This window comes from Herpailurus yagouaroundi, unplaced genomic scaffold (assembly GCF_014898765.1).
Source record: "Herpailurus yagouaroundi ecotype Mexico unplaced genomic scaffold, PumYag 159, whole genome shotgun sequence".
Classification (NCBI taxonomy): domain Eukaryota; kingdom Metazoa; phylum Chordata; class Mammalia; order Carnivora; family Felidae; genus Herpailurus; species Herpailurus yagouaroundi.
The window spans coordinates 45,114,832-45,133,225 of record NW_024412400.1 but is presented as its reverse complement, the minus strand read 5'-3'; the positions used below and the strand labels follow the sequence as shown (position 1 = coordinate 45,133,225).

At 40.4% G+C, this 18,394-nt stretch overlaps 1 long non-coding RNA gene across 1 annotated transcript in view; it reads right to left on the bottom strand.

Moving 5' to 3' along the window:
- Positions 1-334: 334 nt before the first annotated feature.
- Positions 335-18,394, bottom strand: part of LOC121033833 (uncharacterized) — a 39,434-nt gene continuing 21,374 nt past the window's right edge. The window contains exon 3 of the long non-coding RNA XR_005792142.1: positions 335-739. This is a non-coding gene — a long non-coding RNA (uncharacterized LOC121033833). The remainder of the gene's footprint in view (positions 740-18,394) is intronic.

The following is an 18,394-nucleotide window of genomic DNA, read 5'->3' as shown; positions in this document are numbered from 1 at the left end:
TTGATCTCAGGATTGTAAATTCTAGCCCCACGATGAGCGTGGAGACTACTTAAAAATAAAATCTTTAATTAAAAAGACACTTTAGGACACTCATTCAAATATTAAAGGACAGTTTCTTAAAATATTAGGAAGTGCAAAATCATTAAATAACTGATTTGAACTAACCAAAACAGAAAGTCTATTAATATATATATATTTTTAATGTTTATTTATTTTTGAGAGAGAGAGACACACACAGCGTGAGCAGGGGAGGGGCAGAGAGAGAGGGAGACAGAGAATCTGAAGCAGGCTCCAGGCTCTGAGCTGTCAGCACAGAGCCCATCGCGGGGCTCGAACTCACGGACCGCAAGATCATGACCTGAGCTGAAGCCGGACACCTAACCGACTAAGCCACCCAGGTGCCCCAAATCCTTTCTATCATGCTCAGATAAAACCTCTTCTTGGATTAAGAGTAAGAATGGAAAATATTGGAAGCTATCTCAGATAGTTTGCCCCTGGAATCCCTTTCACTGATGAACATAGGGTTTGAGGCTTGAGAGAAATTCCCCCCCACCCCCCATTAAACTCTGGACACAGAATCAGAATGAAGTCAAAGGGGCAAATTTACAAGGACCTCAGAGCAGCTGTCACAAACGCAACGAAGATGATGGTTGATAGTTGGTTCTGGGAGTCTCAGTGCCTTCTGTTCGTCATGACTGTGACAGCATAGATGGTTGGAGGTCTGAAACATGACGTCCACCTTAGAGAAAACAGGGAGACATCAGTAAAGCAGGAAGAGTTTCCCAGAGATTAGAGGGACTGCGGCAAGCAAAGGTGAGAAAACCCGTGAGGGGCTAGCTTGATGACTAATGAAACTGTAAAATGAAACTGTCCAAGGTAAAATGAAACTGTCCAAGAGGTGCCTCAGTGACCTTTGAACCATTCAGCCTAGTGAGTGACTTCTGGCCAAGCACAAACCTGGATTTTAGGCTGGTGGTAGATGTAAATTGTTTTGTTTGTTTAAAAAAAATTTTTTTGGGGGCGCCTGGGTGGCACAGTCGGTTAAGCGTCCGACTTCAGCCAGGTCACGATCTCGCGGTCCGTGAGTTCGAGCCCCGCGTCGGGCTCTGGGCTGATGGCTCAGAGCCTGGAGCCTGTTTCCGATTCTGTGTCTCCCTCTCTCTCTGCCCCTCCCCCGTTCATGCTCTGTCTCTCTCTGTCCCAAAAATAAATAAACGTTGAAAAAAAAAATTAACAAAAAAAAAAAATAATAAATAAATAAATAAAAAATTTTTAATGTTATTTTTAAGAGAGAGACAGAGAGAGAGAGAGAGACAGAGAGCACAGGGGAGGGGTAGAGAGAGAGGGAGATACAGAATCCAAAGCAGGCTCCAGGCTCTGAGCTGTCAGCCCAGAGCCGGTCTCGGGGCTCAAACTCATGAACCGTGAAATCATGACCTGAGCTGAAGTCAGACTCTTACCCGACTGAGCCACCTGAATGCCTTAATGTAAATTTTGCTTTTAACGTCTCTTGAGATTTCTTCTCTGACCCATGCATTATTGACAAGTGTGTTGTTTAATCTCCTTGTATCTGGGGATTTTCTAGTTGTCTACCGTTAACTGTTCTAGTTTAATTCTACTGTGATCTGAGAGCAGATGATATGACTTCCATTCATTTAAATTGGTTAAGGTGTGTTTTATGGCCCAGAACGTGGCCTGTCTCGGTGAATATTCCATGTGAGTTTGAGAATGTGTGTTCTGCTGTTGCTGGATGAAGCAGTCTATAGATTTCAATTATACACAGTTGATTGATAGTGTTGTTGAATTCAACATGTCCTGATTTTCTGCCTGTGTCCATTTCTGATACAAGAATATTCTCCAACTGTGATAGTAGATTCACCTATTTCTCCTTACAGTTCCAACAGTTTTTGCCTCATGAAGTTTGACGCTCTGTACTAGGTGCATATACATTAAGGATGGTTGTATCTTCTTGGAGAACCGACCCTATCATTATGTAACACCTCTGTTAATCTGTGATAACTTTCCTTGATTTGATGTCTGCTCCGTCTGAAATGAATATAGTTACTCTTGCCTTCTTTTGATTAATGTTAGCATGGCAAATTTTTCTCCATGTCTTAACCTTTAATCTGTATGTGTCTTTATACTTAGAGTGGATTTCTTGTAGACAATATATAGCTGGGTTTTGCTTCCTGATCCACTATGATAATCTTTTAATTGACACATTCAGATCATTGACATTCCAAGTGATTATTGGTAAGGCTGGGTTAATAGCTGTCATCTGTTGATGTTTTCGATTTGTAGCCTTTGTTCCTTTGTTCCTGCCTTTTGTGGTTTTAATTGAGCATTTTACATGATTTCATTTTCTCTCCTTTTCTAGTTTATCAGTTATTCTTTTTTTTCCATTTTTTAATGGTTGCCCTAGAGTTTGCAATAAACATTTACAACTAATCCAGATCTACTTTCAGATATCACTATACCACTTCCCAGGTAGTGTGAGTACCTTATAATAAAAAAAATAGTAACAAAATAATTCCGCCCTCCAGTCCCTTCTATTATTGCTGTCATTCATTTCACTTATATATAAACATAAATAAGCACGGATACACATAAGATCGATTGATCTATCTATCTATAAGAAGGGGAGCCTGGGTGGTTCAGTCAGTTAAGCATCACACTTCGGCTCAGCTCATGATCTCACAGTTTGTGAGTTCCAGCCCCTCATTAGGCTCTGTGCTAACAGCTTGGAGCCTCGAGCCCGGAACCTGCTTCAGATTCTGTGTCTCCTTCGCTCTCTGCCCCTCCCCCACTTGCACTCTGTCTCTCTCTCAAAAATAAGTAAACATTAAAAAATTTGTTTAATATACTTTAGCATACGAAACTGAATACATTGTTGCTACTATTACTTTGAACAAATTGTTATTTGTTAGATCAATTACGAAAAATAAATTTTTTATTTTAAATGTTTATTTATTTTGAGAGAAAGGGAGAAAGAGAGGGCACACACGTGCAAGAAGGAGGGGGACAGAGAGAGAGGGAGAGAGGGAGAGGCAGAGAAAGAGAATCCCAAGCAGGCTCTGCACTGACAGCGTGACGCCTGATGCGGGGCTCTAACTCATGAACCATGAGAAAATGCATGACCTGAGCCCAAATCAAGTTGGATGCTTAACCAACTGAGCCACCCAGGGACCCCTCATTCTTTTTTAAAAAATAATTTTGCAGGACACAACATTCTAGGATGGTCATTTTTTGTTTGTTTGTTTTATCTCAGCACTTTAAATATTTCACTGCACTCTCTTCTTGTTTGCCAGGTTTCTGAGGAGGTTGAATGCAGAGTTCTTATCTTTTTTCCTCTATAAGCAAGTTTTTTTTTTCCCCTTCTGGCTTCTTTTAAGAGTTTTTCATTAACTTTGATTTTCTGTAGCTTCAAAATGATATCCTTTAGGTACAGATTCTGGGACATTTATTTTGCTCGGTGAATCTGTGGTTTATGTCTGGCATTAATTTGGGGGAAATTTTTGAATACCATTGTTTTTGTTTTTGAATACCATTTTTGAATGTTTTTGAATTACCATTAATGTTTTTGAATACCATTAATGAAGTTCAATAAATTGAAATAATTATCTAATATATAATTTATATTAATTATATAAAACATAATATGTAAATAATTATTTCAAATATTTCATCTGTTTCTTTCCCTCTTCTTCCTCCTCCTGATGTTCCTGTTATGCAGATGTTACACTTTTTGTAGTTGTCCAACAGGCCTTGGATAGTCTGTTTTTTCTCAGTCTTCGTTCTCTTTGCTTTTCAGTTTTGGAGACTTCTGTTGAGATTGCTTCAAACTCAGAGACTCTTTGCTCAGCCATGTCCAGTCTACTAGTAAGCCTATTAAAGGCCTTCTTCCTTTCTGTCACTGTGTTTCTTGATCTGTAACATTTCTTTTTGGTTCTTTCTTAGGATTTCCAGCTCCCTGCTCACATCGCCCATCTGTTCTTGCATACTGTCTACTCTGTCCATCAGAGCCCTTAGCATGTTAATCATAGTTGTCTTAAATTCCTGGTCTGATAACTCAACATCTCTTCTGTTTCTGGTTCTGATGCTTGCTCTGTCTCTTCAAATTGTGTTTTTTCCTTTTAGTATGCTTGGTAATTTTTTGTTGATAGCGAGACATAATGTATAAATAAGGAACTGCTATAAAATAGGCCTTCAGTAATGTGCTGGAAGGAAAGGGAAATCATTCCATAGCCCTATGATTAGGTCTCAGTCTTTTAGTGAGCCTATCCCTCTGGAATGTAAACTTCACAAGCGTTTCTCAGCATTTTTCTCCTCCTTCAGGTGGGACAGAAAGGCCAGAGCTTCCTTTCCCAGGTCAGTCAGGCTTTGATAATACTCCAGCAGTTGCCGCTTCTGTTAACTAGTTTCCCTTGAGAGCGGGCCTTGTTAAGTAGGATAGGATACTCTGGCATTATATTTAAAGGATTCTTTTTCCTTTCCTCTTCCAGGAAGCACAAGGGGTTTCTCTCTGATATTTACTGTGAGAACCTGGTTGAGCTCCTGGAGGTAGATCTTACAATATTGTGGGGGCCCCTGTGTGAGTCCCCCCGGAGTTCTTAACTCTCAAGCTTGTCCCCACTGAGCTGCCAGCAATTCATCAATTATATATATCTAGTTCAGGTTTTCCTATGCTGACACTGGTTCCTGTGGGTGATTTCCACTGCTGAGTCTCTATTCCAACAAGCCAAGGCTCCCTGTATTCTCCTCTCAAATCTCGGGGGCAGATGTTTGCCCTGTGTTCTCCCTTCTCCTATGGATCCAAGAGCTGATTTTTCAGTCTTCAACTTCTTCCTTGCTAGGACAGAGAGGTGACTTTCAAGAACCAGCTGTAGATCTTGATAAATACTGGTGTCACTGAGAGAACTTTTTATTCAAGGTGGAGGAATTTAAAATATATCAGAAGAAGTCAGATGCCTAGTGATTTTTTTTTTCTTTTTTTAGTAGGCTCCACACCCAATACAGAGCCCAACGTGGGGCTTGAACTCACAACTCTGAGACCAAGACCTGAGCTGAGGTCAAGAGTCTGATGCTTAACCAACTGAGCTACCCAGGTGCCCTGAGTTCTAATTATAAATATTTTGTTCCAACTAGGAGGATCAGAACAAACATGAAGAACTTGGTTGGAGTAATGGATTAGTTGGGAACTAGAAAAAGTCTTGTTGCAGAGTCACCAGGCTGCCGAGACAAGGTGCTGGCCGTTCATTAATCTCAATAATTCTTCTTGGAAAGACTACATTCATAGTGAAGGGGTCTAGTTTAAGTCAGGCGTGGTCCTCCACAAGTCAGTATCTATAAAATGACTGTGTTTCTAGTTAGTAAAGAGCCTCAGAGGATTTGCTCTATGGATTGTATTGTGTTATTTTTTTCTCAACAAATCCAAGGTAGGTGTCCAGTACCAATTCTTTCTATCAATTCTAACTCTCACCTGTTCCTTTTTGGAATAGAAAACGATAGAGTATGAGGTTTCCAATAATATTGAAAATGTCTAAAAAGATAGGTTGTTCATTATGGGGGGAAAAATGAAAAAACACAGCGTATTTATATCTTTAAATAAAACACAGCCTAAGAAATAATACAATATTTTGTGTTAAGTTGATGATGCTGTGTACTGCATATCATAGGGCTTTTTTTTTGTTATTTACTTCTGCTAAGGCTTGGTAAAGAATCTACAACCCTGTGTTGAGAGAAGGCTGTGTTCTAATGGAGAACAGAAGAGACAGAGTCTGAGAGTCTGATAAAATGAGCCTGTGCCTCCAAGCATAATAGTGGTGCCTTCTGATTTTGCAGTATCTCTAGTCAATGAAGCCACAAGGTGAGATCATTCGGAACATTTTATATTAACTTAGGGGAGGCAAGATAAGGGAGAGAAGCAAAACTTTAAAATACAATCTGGTTTAATCAACATCAGGGGCCCATGAACTGTTTGGGACTCAGACGGAAAAACAGAGAACTTGAAAGTGGCTATAGTAAATGAGCCCAATGTTGCTGCCCTGTGATGGCTTCTATTTAATGGAAAGCTGTGGTTCTCCAAGGTAGATTGCAAATCTGATTAGGGATCGGCCTGGAACAGAGAGTGTACTCTGACCTCTGGGAAAGGGTTTTGCCCTCTCAGAAAACCTCACCACATTCTATGTGTACACTGGGTGACTAATATTTATTATAGAGCCATGTGATGGAACAGTGAACAAAGGTTGTCCCTGGTCACCTTGGGTCCATCCCCACAATTGCTCCTCTCGTGGAATGTGACGTATAGCTCGCCTCCCTCAGCAGTTTTTGAGCCGCCAACAAAAGCTATTTTATAAATACAGCTCAGAACCTTCAGGCATGTGTTAGGATAGCTTATCAGACATATTGCATACTCCCCTTTCAGTTGCAAAACAATTCTCCCAAGGGTTCCTTTGCCTTTGTGACTATGCTTTGATTGGCTGTGAATGAGGTCATAACACTGATTACTTTTCTTGGTGAGGTCAGGGATCTGAGTGTTATGTGCGTGTCCACGTTGCGTTAGGTAATAGGAGAAACTTTATGCATGGATCTTGAGCCACGCTGGACTCATTTACTATGAGCCTCTCATGTGGCAACTCAATGAAATACAAATCAACTGTGTGCCCTTTGTTACTTACAGCTTTTGGAAATAATCTGTTTGCATTGGATCCTTCCTCTTGGACTATCTAAGTTTAGTATTCAGGCTTTATTGTTAACAAGCTGTGTCCTTCTACAAACACAAGGCAAACTACTAGACACAATTTAAAAAGAAATCTACAGACAAAAATCTGTCAAGGCAGAATTATAAGAAAAGTAAGCTTTGTTTATAATTGAGAGTTGAATTGCAGGTCTTTGCAGCTCACTTTGACAAAGCAGAGAATGTGTGGGAAGGAAGCATTTGACTAGATGGTTTTAGAAAAATATTAACATATCTTGTGATCTTGGAGTAGGTTAGATATTTCTCATTTCTAGAGAGATAGGAAAATACTCGTCGTAGAATCCATGAAATGCTGTTTAAATCATAGATAAAGTTGGGGTGCCTGGGTGGCTCAGTCGGTTGAGCAGCTGACTTCGGCTCAGGTCATGATCTCACAGTTTGTGAGTTTGAGCCCCACGTTGGGCTCTGTACTGACAGCTCAGAGCCTGGAGCCTGCTTCGAATTCTGTGTCTCCACCTCTCTCTCCCTCTCCCCCATTCACACTCTGTCTCTCTCTTTCTCTCTCAAAAATAAATAAACTTAAAAAAATTTTTTTAAATCATAAAGTTGTATATGTGCAATACTATTCAGCCAGATGTCATGGAATAGACCAAATTTCAGGAGAGGTAAAATTGTATCAAAATGTCTTCAAGGTTTTTTTGTTTGTTTAAGTATAATTTCACTCTGCCCTATATAAAATATATCCCAGAAATTTTGGTTGTACAAAATAAAAACAGTTTTTCACAATTATGTTTGTTATAAATTTGGAGGTAGAATGTTCAATAAAACGTTATAGACTCCAATTCAACAAAAATTGCTTTTAAGAATCCAACAAGCATTCTGAGGCATTGTTTGGCTTTTGGACATTTAATGCTTTCACATCCTCATTATTCCATCCACAGGATAAGCCTAACAAACATTCGTTAATGCTGATAAGAGATATTTCACGTGATTTTAGCATAGCCCTTAGAAGCAACCGTATATTAAAATATTCCTCAAGGTTAATTCTGGTTTCATGGGCAATTTTAGCTGGCTCCGTGGGGTTACCACAAGGTGTATTATTCTTTCAGGGCATTCAGCACAACTCACTCACCTGAAACTGCTTTCCTGGACAAAATTTAAAATGTGTTGTTTTTAGGGGTGCCTGGGTGGCTCAGTCTGTTAAGCATCTGACTTTGGCTCAGGTCATGATCTCACAGTTCGTGGGTTCAAGCCCCATGTTGGGCTCTGTGCTGACAGCCCAGAACCTGGAGCCTGCTTTGGATTCTGTGTCTCCCTTGCTCTCTGTCCCTCCTCTGCTCTCACTCTGTCTCTCAAAAATAAACATTAAAAACAAAAATTTAAATTAAAAAAGTGTTGTTTTGATTACACCCCATTCTGATTCTAAAAAGCAAATTTAAGTTATATAGATAAGTGTAATTTTGGATTTCCATTACAGTATGTATTTGTCTAGAGCCATCAAATTTCTTTAGGTAAATATTTATAGATATTAAATAAAAATCTCCTAAAATCTTGGGGCGCCTGGGTGGCTCAGTTGGTTAAACGTCAGACTTCAGCTCAGGTCACGATCTCACTATTTGTGAGTTCGAGCCGCATGGGGCTCTGTGCTGACAACTCAGAGCCTGGAGCCTGCTTTGGATAATGTGTCTCCCTCTCTCTCTGCCCCTCCCCCACTTGCACTGTGTGTGGGTCTGTCTCTCAAAAAAATAAACATTAAAAAAATTAAAAAATTTCTTAAAATCTTGAACTTAAAAAATCAACTTACTGTAACCATATTTAAGAAGTTCTTTAACGGGATTATAAATCACTGATGTGTACTGTGCTTTGTAGAATCACAGCATGGACAAGACCACTCGGACTTAAGGATAATCTATGACTCATAATATCAGCTTGTCCTCAGACACTTCCTGTGATGGGGAACTCACCTTTCATGATAACTCTTTGAACTTTAGGCAACTTTCAGAGGAGATTTAGCTGGTTGACCTTGCTCAATAGTTTTAACCTTTCAGGTCTCAGTTTTTTTCACTCGTAAAGGTGTTCAAGACTTTTTTTGCATTCCTACTATGGGTCAGGCAATCCCAGTTTTGGGGGAGGGGGAACCAAGGTAAGGTATAAACAAACAGATAAATGCAATGAAAAAATAAGGCACTAGGAAATTTTAGGCTTTGGGGATATAAAGTTGGATGAAATAGTCTAAAGGGAGAGACTAGGACATACACAGTTATGAAGCAGTACAATGAGTTTAATAAAGTTCACAAGCAATTCTAGGCACTCTGAGAACACTGCCATTTGTTCTTTTAGCAACTCCCTTCCACCCAACCTCAAGGTGCTTATTTCCTACAAAAAATTGACCAATGACTACGCCCTCTGGATTAGGACTTTTCTCCGGGTACCTTCCATCCACTCTCCCTTAGACTATGACCTCCTATCAAATAGGGATTCAGCTGTTTTGTTCAGCCTTTTCTTCCATATCACCAAGCCCAAAGCCTGACATATGGAAACCCGCAATAGATATTTGCTGAATAAATAAATAAATGAACCTTATCCAGAAGCTAATGGGGGTGGCGGGGAGAGCTACTAAAGGAAGTTCTATAAAGTAGAGACATGATCTTCCCTTTCCTTATTATCCTATCTGGAAACAATTCTGCTAGCAGTGGGGATATGGATCAAAGAAGACTTGAACTAAGGTAGCCGTGAAAGAGGGTATTGCAATAATTCAAGTAAGGACTGATAGGGGGGTGAAATAGGGTGGTGCCAAGGATACTGGGGGAAGCCTCAACGACTGGGGGTGGGGATGGAGGAGTGAGAGAAGTGGAAGATGACTTTCAGAGTTCTGGTTTTAGATTTCTGATCAAATCAAGGCACGTGGGAGGAAGAGCAGTTTCCAGGGGGAGAATAGGAGTCTAACTTTGGACATGTTGCATTGAAGTTGACTATGGACAGTGAAATACGGAGACAGCCACTGGTCAGTCATTAGAAGAGGTTTGGAGCTGACTTTGCAGCAATTGGTGTGGATGCCTCGATACCTATTCCACTCTTCTCTCAATGTAATTTTGGAAATTGATCTCATCTTTTTATTTTTCATTTTTTTTAACATTGATTTATTTTTGAGAGACAGAGTGTGAGCGGGGGAAGGGCAGAGAGAGAGGGAGACACAGAATCTGAAGCAGGTTCCAGGCTCTGAGCTGTCAGTACAGAGCCCGACACGGGGCTTGGACTCACAGACCACAAGATCCTGACCTGAGCCGAAGTCGGACGCTCAACCGACTGAGTCACCCAGGTGCCCTGACAATTGAAAGCATCTTAACTGAAGCAGCTGAAGATATAAATCAGGTGGTCACCAGCAAATGGGTGACAGTTAAATCCAGGACATTAAAGCAATTACCTGGGAAAAGTGGCTGACAATGGAATTCTGGGCAGCTTACTCTTAACGACTGAATACAGTTCTGAATTCCAGCCTCTGATTCAAGATTCGTTTTTTTAAAATATTTTTAATACTTATTTATTTTGGGGGAAGGGGCAGAGAGAGAGGGAGGCACAAAATGTGAAGCAGGCTCCAGACTCTGAGCTGTCAGCACAGAGCCCCACGCGGGGCTCAAACTCATGAACTATGAAATCATGACCTGAGCCGGAAGTTGGACCCTTAACCGACTAAGCCATCCAGGTGCCCCAAGATTCCTTTTAAATCAAACTCAATCTCTCTGAGTCTGTCCAACAAGTAGCTCTGTGACCTTGAACATTTTACAAATCACTTAGTCGTTCTGTGTTTCAGTGAGCTGAAATGTGAATTGAGGGTATGTATTTAGTCTGTCGATATGGGCAGATTCAGGTTTTGTATGGTTTGAAATGTACAGAATTTTGAGAGACCCTCTTAAAAACTGGGCACAGAATCTTGGAAGGATTCCAAGTGTAAGTGAGGGGTCTTTATAGGCTTCAAGGTACATCTTCCTCTACTTAGCTTCCGAGTTATTTTGTGGAATGAGTGAGGTAAGGCAGGTATCATGCTTAGAGCATGGTAACTGTTCAAGAAAGGTTAGCTGGCATGATTAGGAATAATTTAATACATAATTTAGATTTAGATTGTGGAAATACACACATATATGTAACTTTTTGAATTTTTGTATTGCTGGTTTTAAATCTGTTCTCACTTCTGAGCAAAGTGTTCTTCCTATCTCCTTCCCCCTCACTCTACCTGTGGGACCAACTTAACCATGAGGCACAGTGGGCACAGTGCCTTGGGCTTACAGTGCGTTTAGAAGCACACAAAAATATTTTTATTTGTTTTAAAGTCAGAAGGAAAAGGGGTGCCTGGGTGGCTCAGTCGGTTAAGCATCCAACTTCGGCTCAGGTCATGGTCATGTAGTCTGAGTTCGAGCCCTGTGTCGGGCTCTGTGGTGACAGCTCAGAGCCTGGAGCCTGCTTCTGATTCTGTGTCTCCCCCTCTCTCTGCCCCTCCCCTGCTCATGCTCTGTCTCTCTCTGTCTCTCGATAATAAATATTGAAAAAAAATTTTTTTAAATAAGCAAAAAAAAAATGGGCTTTCATTCTTTTTTTTTTTTTTTTTCCAACGTTTATTTATTTTTGGGACAGAGACAGACAGAGCATGAACGGGGGAGGGGCAGAGAGAGAGGGAGACCCAGAATCGGAAACAGGCTCTGAGCCACCAGCCCAGAGCCTGACGCGGGGCTCGAACTCACGGACCGTGAGATCGTGACCTGGCTGAAGTCGGACGCTTAACCGACTGTGCCACCCAGGCGCCCCGAGCTTTCATTCTTAAAGAAAAATTTGATACATAACATAAGCATAGCTATCTTTAATCCAATGCTATAGTGAAATCTAATTTTTAATACTTTCTCATAGAGGAAGAGGCCCACAGAGGCGAACGTTCCCAGGGCACACGGAAGTCAGAAGACAGCCGTGCTGTCCGCTTCTCCCCTTTGTGTTGCCTTTTCTCTATTTCCATGATCTTTCCCCCCTTCGTCTTTTCCTCGCCTCTCTCTACTCTCCACCGTTTTACTTCTCGTTATTCTCCCACCTCTCGCATTTTCTGGCCCCCGTCCCTATGAGTCTCTCCCATAAAATAAAAAACTAAAAAATAAAGACAAGCATTCTCCGTGTGTCAGTTTTTCTTTCCTGTCTCAGCTGCTGATTTCCTCAGGTTATCATCTTTCGGAGTGAAGACACAGAATCCCTTTAAGAATGGGAGACTCAGAACAGAGTTTGAGACATACCTTCTCAAACGGCAGCCTCTTGAGAGCCTGATTCCCACTCAAGAGTGTTCCCGCTCCACATTTTTCACACCAAACGCAGTGAAGACAACGAACATTAATTAGGATTACAGAGCCAGGGAGGCTTACCGCACTGTGACAGCTCACAAGAAAGAGAATGCCACTTCTTTTTTTGGATGCCATTCTGAGTGTCATGTATGTATTAATTCTTGAGCTCAAGCCAAGTTACTTTGGGGATGAGATGTAATCTGTTATTTTTAGGTCATACTGGGTAGGGGGATAGGCTATTCTCGGAGGTTCGTAAGAAGGTGGGTTTGGCTGATTTTAGATGATCAAGTTTCCTATTATGCACCTCCCTTCAAAAACTAATTTTGAAATGTTATCATTCATTGTTCATGCTTATGAAGAACACAATGTTGGAAGCATTCCTTAGTTCAAGGGGATTTCACGCCTGGGTAGTTTTCAAGTTTTATTGTTTTCCAGCTTACTTGCCTGACTTAGGATCCCTACTGCTTCTTAAATTTCACAAATTGAATGAAGTAAAGAAAAAAGCACACACACCAAAAACAAACCAATACTTAACTCTTTCTTCTAACAACCCCACCGCCCAGAGGGAGATGTGCTTATGTGTAAGAAATCAAGTAAGAAATAAAGTGGCAAGTTTCCTGTTTCATGAATGGCTTGAATTCTAATTATTTCTTACAGACAGCTTTAAAACAAAGACTTATGAATAATGTACAGATCATTAAGATTGTAATCTCTAAACCCTGGCATATAATATAAGCCTCTGATTCACCATATGAGTTCACGCTGATTACTCAGGATGATTTCCAGATGTTTACTCTCTGAATGTAATTAAATTTTGGTAAAAATTATAACTTAGCTGCTTTACAACAACAACAGCAACAACAAAAAACCTCTCAACAGAAACATGAAAGAAGTTTTCACTGGGACATATTTTCCCTACCAGAGTCTTCTCTCATGACATAAATCTCCTTCTTCAAAAATCTCTGGGTTCCCTCAGCCCACTCCTGATTGTAACCAGAGAAGAGAGCATTGCTCGAAGACATGTGATAGATTGATCACCTCAAGTCCATCATTTGGGAGGAAATTGCCCCAGAATTTGCATAACAGATAGAAAACTGGTACAAGTCAATTATTGAGTCTGTATTCACAGACTTAAAAGGAAATGGGAAAATACTACAATGGGCAATAAAATTAAATCTTCAGGGAGAATGAAAGTATCATGGAAAAACAGGATATGAGCATTGTCTTTTTATGTGTTGGGAATTGAAATGATAAGTTTGAGAAAATCTGTGCAATGCATCTACTGGACAGCTAACAAAGAGACAGATGCCCCATGATGAAAAGGAACAAAAGTTAGATACACAAGAAAGGAGTTCAAAGGTGCATATTATGTTGAAATCATCTAAATATATCAGAAAGAAGGAGACGGTAAGATAATCAAATACAGAGTAATAAAGCAGAGGGGAGACACTGAGAGACGACCAAAGAGGCGGAATAATTTGACAAGAGAGAAAAGGATGGAGAGGTAGAATGAGAGCAAGCAGGAGGCAATGGTTCTGTAATGACCTGTTTCTCATGAAAAATGCATTATCCTAGAAGGGCATGATTTTTCTCCTCCCTCACACTACTTTGATTTGTGTGTCTACAACACGCCAAGCCCATGGGGATGCAGCCGATGGATTCAGAGTTCCAGAATGATCAACCAGAGACTGCCATTCCAGACACCAAATGCAGTGTAAATAATTAAATATCAATGCAAGTCAACTAACATTTACTGAGTGTGCGCTCCCAGAACAAAGCACACATCAACATTCTGACAGAAGTTTAGGATCCTGACAGAAAAAGCAAAAACCAGCCTTGTGACTCTGGGGGAGGGGGACTGAGAAGGGTTAATGTAACTCAGCCCAGAAGTTCTTGACCTTTTTTCGGAATAATAGACTTTGCATATTTGCTGAAAGCCTCAGATTTTGACCCAGGAAAATATACATTTGTGTGTACTAACAACATTTTGCTTATATCACAAGGTTTAAACGTCTTCTGAAGTCTATGTTCCCCCTACTTGAGGATCTTAGAGTTCTGAATTTAATAGAGATACAATTTTTAATATGCCACTAAACTACTTGCTGATTCAGTTCAGTTACGATCTTAGGAATAATTGGAACCACGGAATTTAACTAAAGAGTGAGGCACAGATGTTGTCTCGGTGAAATCTTTATTTAAAAAACTTCTTCCTCAATCTTTCAGCAGAATATGAGTTTCAAAAAAATTGGTTTTCAAAATGTATACACAAAATTACAAAATCAATACTTGGAGGCGTCAGGGTAAAAGGAAAACAGGTAAGAAAAAAAGGGGGGGGGATGTAATCCAGGGGCACCTGGCTGGCTCAGTCAGTAGAGCATATATGACTCTTGATCTCAGGGTTGCATGTTCGAGCCTCATAATGGGTGTAGAGATTACTTAAAAAGATTTTTTAAAAAAACCAACATAATCCGGAGACAACAATTAACAGAGCATATAGTCTAATGGTAGACATAGTTACAGTTTTGTAATTTCCCCAGTGGCCAAAGCTGAGACAAGAGACTTGCTTAATTACGAGATTTATAATAAGCCATAAAATGGAAGTTAATCTGGTTGTTGGATTATTGGTTAGAGCATGTTAGGCTGCAAGTAACAGAAAACCCAACTAATAATGGTCCATATGAATTGGTGGTTATTTTTCTCACATAACAAGTTCAGAGGAGGGTAGTGGTTTAGTCATGCAATCAACGATCCGGGCTTTTCCTGTCGTCTTTTCGACTACCCTTAGGGTGTCGATTTTCTTCATTCTTCAATTCTTCTTAAATTTTTTTTATTTGGGGAGGGGGGCGGAGAGAGAGAGAGAGAGAGAGAGAATCCTTAAGCAGGCTCCATGCTTAGCGTGGAGCCCAAAGTGGGGCCCCAACAGGGGGTGATCCCATGACCCAAGGTTCATGACCTGAGCCTAAATCAAGAGTTGGACACCTGACCAACTGAGAAACCCAGGCACCTGAGATTTTCTTCACTCAAGTAGTCTCATGGCCTCAAATAAAATGAAGACTACATTTTTTTTTTTTTTTTAATCAGGAAGGCAATTGCCAACCGAGAATCTTCCTTGCAGACTTCTTTTTATGTTTTATGGCCAGAACTGGATCATGTGAATACTCCTTGCCCTTGGAGAGGCTAGGAAATTGAGCATCTACCTTTCTGGCTTTTATAGAAAAAGGAGAGCAAGTCAAGTCTTAGCGAATGGCTTTGGGTCAGTGTCTTCTATACACAAAAAGAACGGTTTTTCTTACTGTTGAGCAACCGCACTCTTGGATGTTCTTCAACTGGAGGACACTGTGTGATACCTCAGATGGTGCACTAAACATAAACCCCTGGAGTAAATGCACCAACAATTTCCATCATGTTCCATGGAACTTAATGTTTCTCTTTGTAGGCTGATGGCTTAGGCTAAGGCACAGATCTGGAAAAGGGAGCTCTACAAGGAATCAAAACAATACATCAAGTTCACAGCCATGTTATGACCTGGTTTAATCCAAGGGTAACATTTAGCCTATCTAGAATACTGTATGGGCAGCAATGCCCTTGAACCACTGCTTTGTAAATATTATTTCTCACAACTGGCCTTTGAATAAGAATAAATCCACAGGGAGTTAAAGCCTGTAATCTCCAGCACAAACCTACCTGGAGCACCAAAGTCTGCATTGCTGATAAGGGCAGGTACTAGTAACAAAGGAGGGTTAAGTGCTCCTTATACAAATTCAGAGGCATAACAAAGACATATGCCCAATGGATAAACATTCATTGACTCGCGGAGATGAGCCCCAAGAAGAGGTAATCATTCTTTCTACTATATTCCCTTAACACTTGGTCTATCTCAAATTTTGTATGTGCAACCCAGATGTATGTAGCTCTATTGCTGGCTATGAGCCTTCTTATTTTGTAGCCCCAGACCATGTTATTTTCATATAACAGACTTATGTATGTTTTTAGAAATAGCTAGGAAAAAACATTCCATTGAACAATGGGTGGTGGTTGCTTAGGTTATAATTGGAAGGACAGCTTTTCACAAAGAAAAGAGCTTACTTCATCTTTTTTTTTTTTTCCCCAGGAGTAATTACTCGAAATAAGCATTATTTAAAGTCTTACTGATTGAAGACTGGAGTAGTAGATGCAATGCTCTGGGCACTAGAGGAGGAAAGCTCCCGGGAGGGAGGAGGTAGTTTCCCTGGAGGAGCCTGCGACTCGGTCAGGGAGGAGGGCTGGGGGAGGAAAACATATCTCAGAAAGGAAAGCAGAACATTTACAAACACTTAAAAAAAAAAAAAAAAAGGGGGAGGGGGCTGTGTTGAATTCTACATTGAGTAGACAAAGATAAAATTTAATTATAATCTTTTGTATCTAATCCATGTTTGATAAAAGGATTAAGGTCTATGACTTATTTTATAATTGGAGGGGTTAATAAATAAAAAGAATTGGCAAATGAGATACCTGATGTGAAATCTTAAGATGTACCTGTGAAATATATTCTTCATCATTTTTTTAAAGTTTATTTATTTATTGAGAGAGAGAGAGAGAGAGAGAGAGAACAAAAGAACAGGCAGGGGAGGGGCAAAGAGAGAGGGAGAGAGAGGATCCCAAGCAGGCTTTGCACTGTCAGCCCAGAGTCTGATGCAGAGTTCAATCTTGCAAACTGTAAGATTATGACTTGAGCTGAAATCAAGAGTAGGATGCTTAACTGACTGAGCCATCCAGGTGCCCCTCTTCTATATCATTTATAATCAAGCTACATCTTTTGCTTTGTTGGTTTAGAGTCGAAACACAGAAACACGATTTGCTAATTGTTTCTTTCTGCTATAGACCCTAAGGAGGTATGCCCATTTTATTTGGGGTTTAGCAACAAATGGAAAATAGCATCATACAAATTACATACTTAGTTGCAAGAACAACAGGAAAAGGAAGATGAACCAGACATGTGGGGAGAACAAAATGCTTATTTATTGTCACAGAAAGTTAAAGAATTAAGAGGTGGGATGTCAGCTGGGGAGCATGAAATTTTAGGCAAAGTTCAGATTTCCTATGCTAAGAAACAAAGTGATGGTGCTTTAAAATTTTTTTTCATTGTTGGTTATAAAATTTTTTGATAATAACTGTCTTCAAGGTTTACATCTATTCACTTAAACATTATGGCACTATGGGGGATCAAAAATAAATAAGAAATAATCCTTGCTCCTCCATGACTCATGGTCTACTAGAGAAGAAGTGATGTTTATATAAAAAGCTGTAATAGAAGGTAGACGGTTTTAAATCCCATGGCAGAAAAGTAGATCAAGTTCCAGGGATTCTGATATGAAGGATTATCTCCAGCTGTAAGGCATCAAGAAAGGCTTCATAGAGGAGGTGACTTGTGAGCTGAACACTAACAGATCAGTAGCACTTCAATATAGGGAGATGGAAAGACCAACATCCTAGGAAGCAGAAACAGTGTAGCTAAAATGTTGGTGGCAGAAAAGAGAGGTGTATGTATAGAGAATACAAAACAATCCAGTTTTTCTGGTCTATAAGAGCTCATTTAGTAGAAAAAAAAAAGGTTGAAAACATGAATTGAGGTCAGATTCTAGAGAGTCTGTCAGTTTTGAATGAAGGCAGTTGAACTTTATTTGGCAGATAATGAGGAGCTATCGATGGTATTTTTGGGTACTTGATAGAAGCCGAACATATGTTTTTCAAGTGGAACAGGTATCAGATGATGGGAACTCTGCACACTCTGAAGTGCCTAACATAGTGTTCGCATGTAACAAATGTACAATATTTTAAAATCGTCTATAAGGGAAGCCGTCTAAGAAAGTTATTGAGAATGTCCAGCGTCTTAGAGGGAGCCAACGAGGGCTGGACCATATGCGGTCCTGTTGGCACTCAGTATTCCCATCCACCCCTGTTGTGCACACTCCTGCATCACAGGGCTGGACGGCTAACAAGTGCACTTCTCAGGCTTCCTTCTGCTAGGGTTTGAGATGCTGCCTCGTGTGAGATGTTGAAGGCGAAACGCAAGTGGAGGCCATTTTTATTTTTACAGCAGTCGTGGGTTCTGGCAGAAATGAGTTTTTGCCGTGGACAGACTTCCCATCCCACTGTCTAGTGACCAGCTTCATGAACACGGGGCAACTGTGAAATCGGCAACAGTTCCTTGATCTCAGGGTGTTGACAGTGACCTCCTAACCTCTGGTTCACAGCTACCTGGTTAGAACCTCCAAACCTAGCAGCAGCGTGATCCTTCCACCTACCGGGGCCTCCTCCCTTGCATTTCTGCGGCTCTTCCAATGATTTTGTAGCAGCCAATTCCATGTGTCAAAGTCCTTTTGAATGGACCTAAAATGGACCT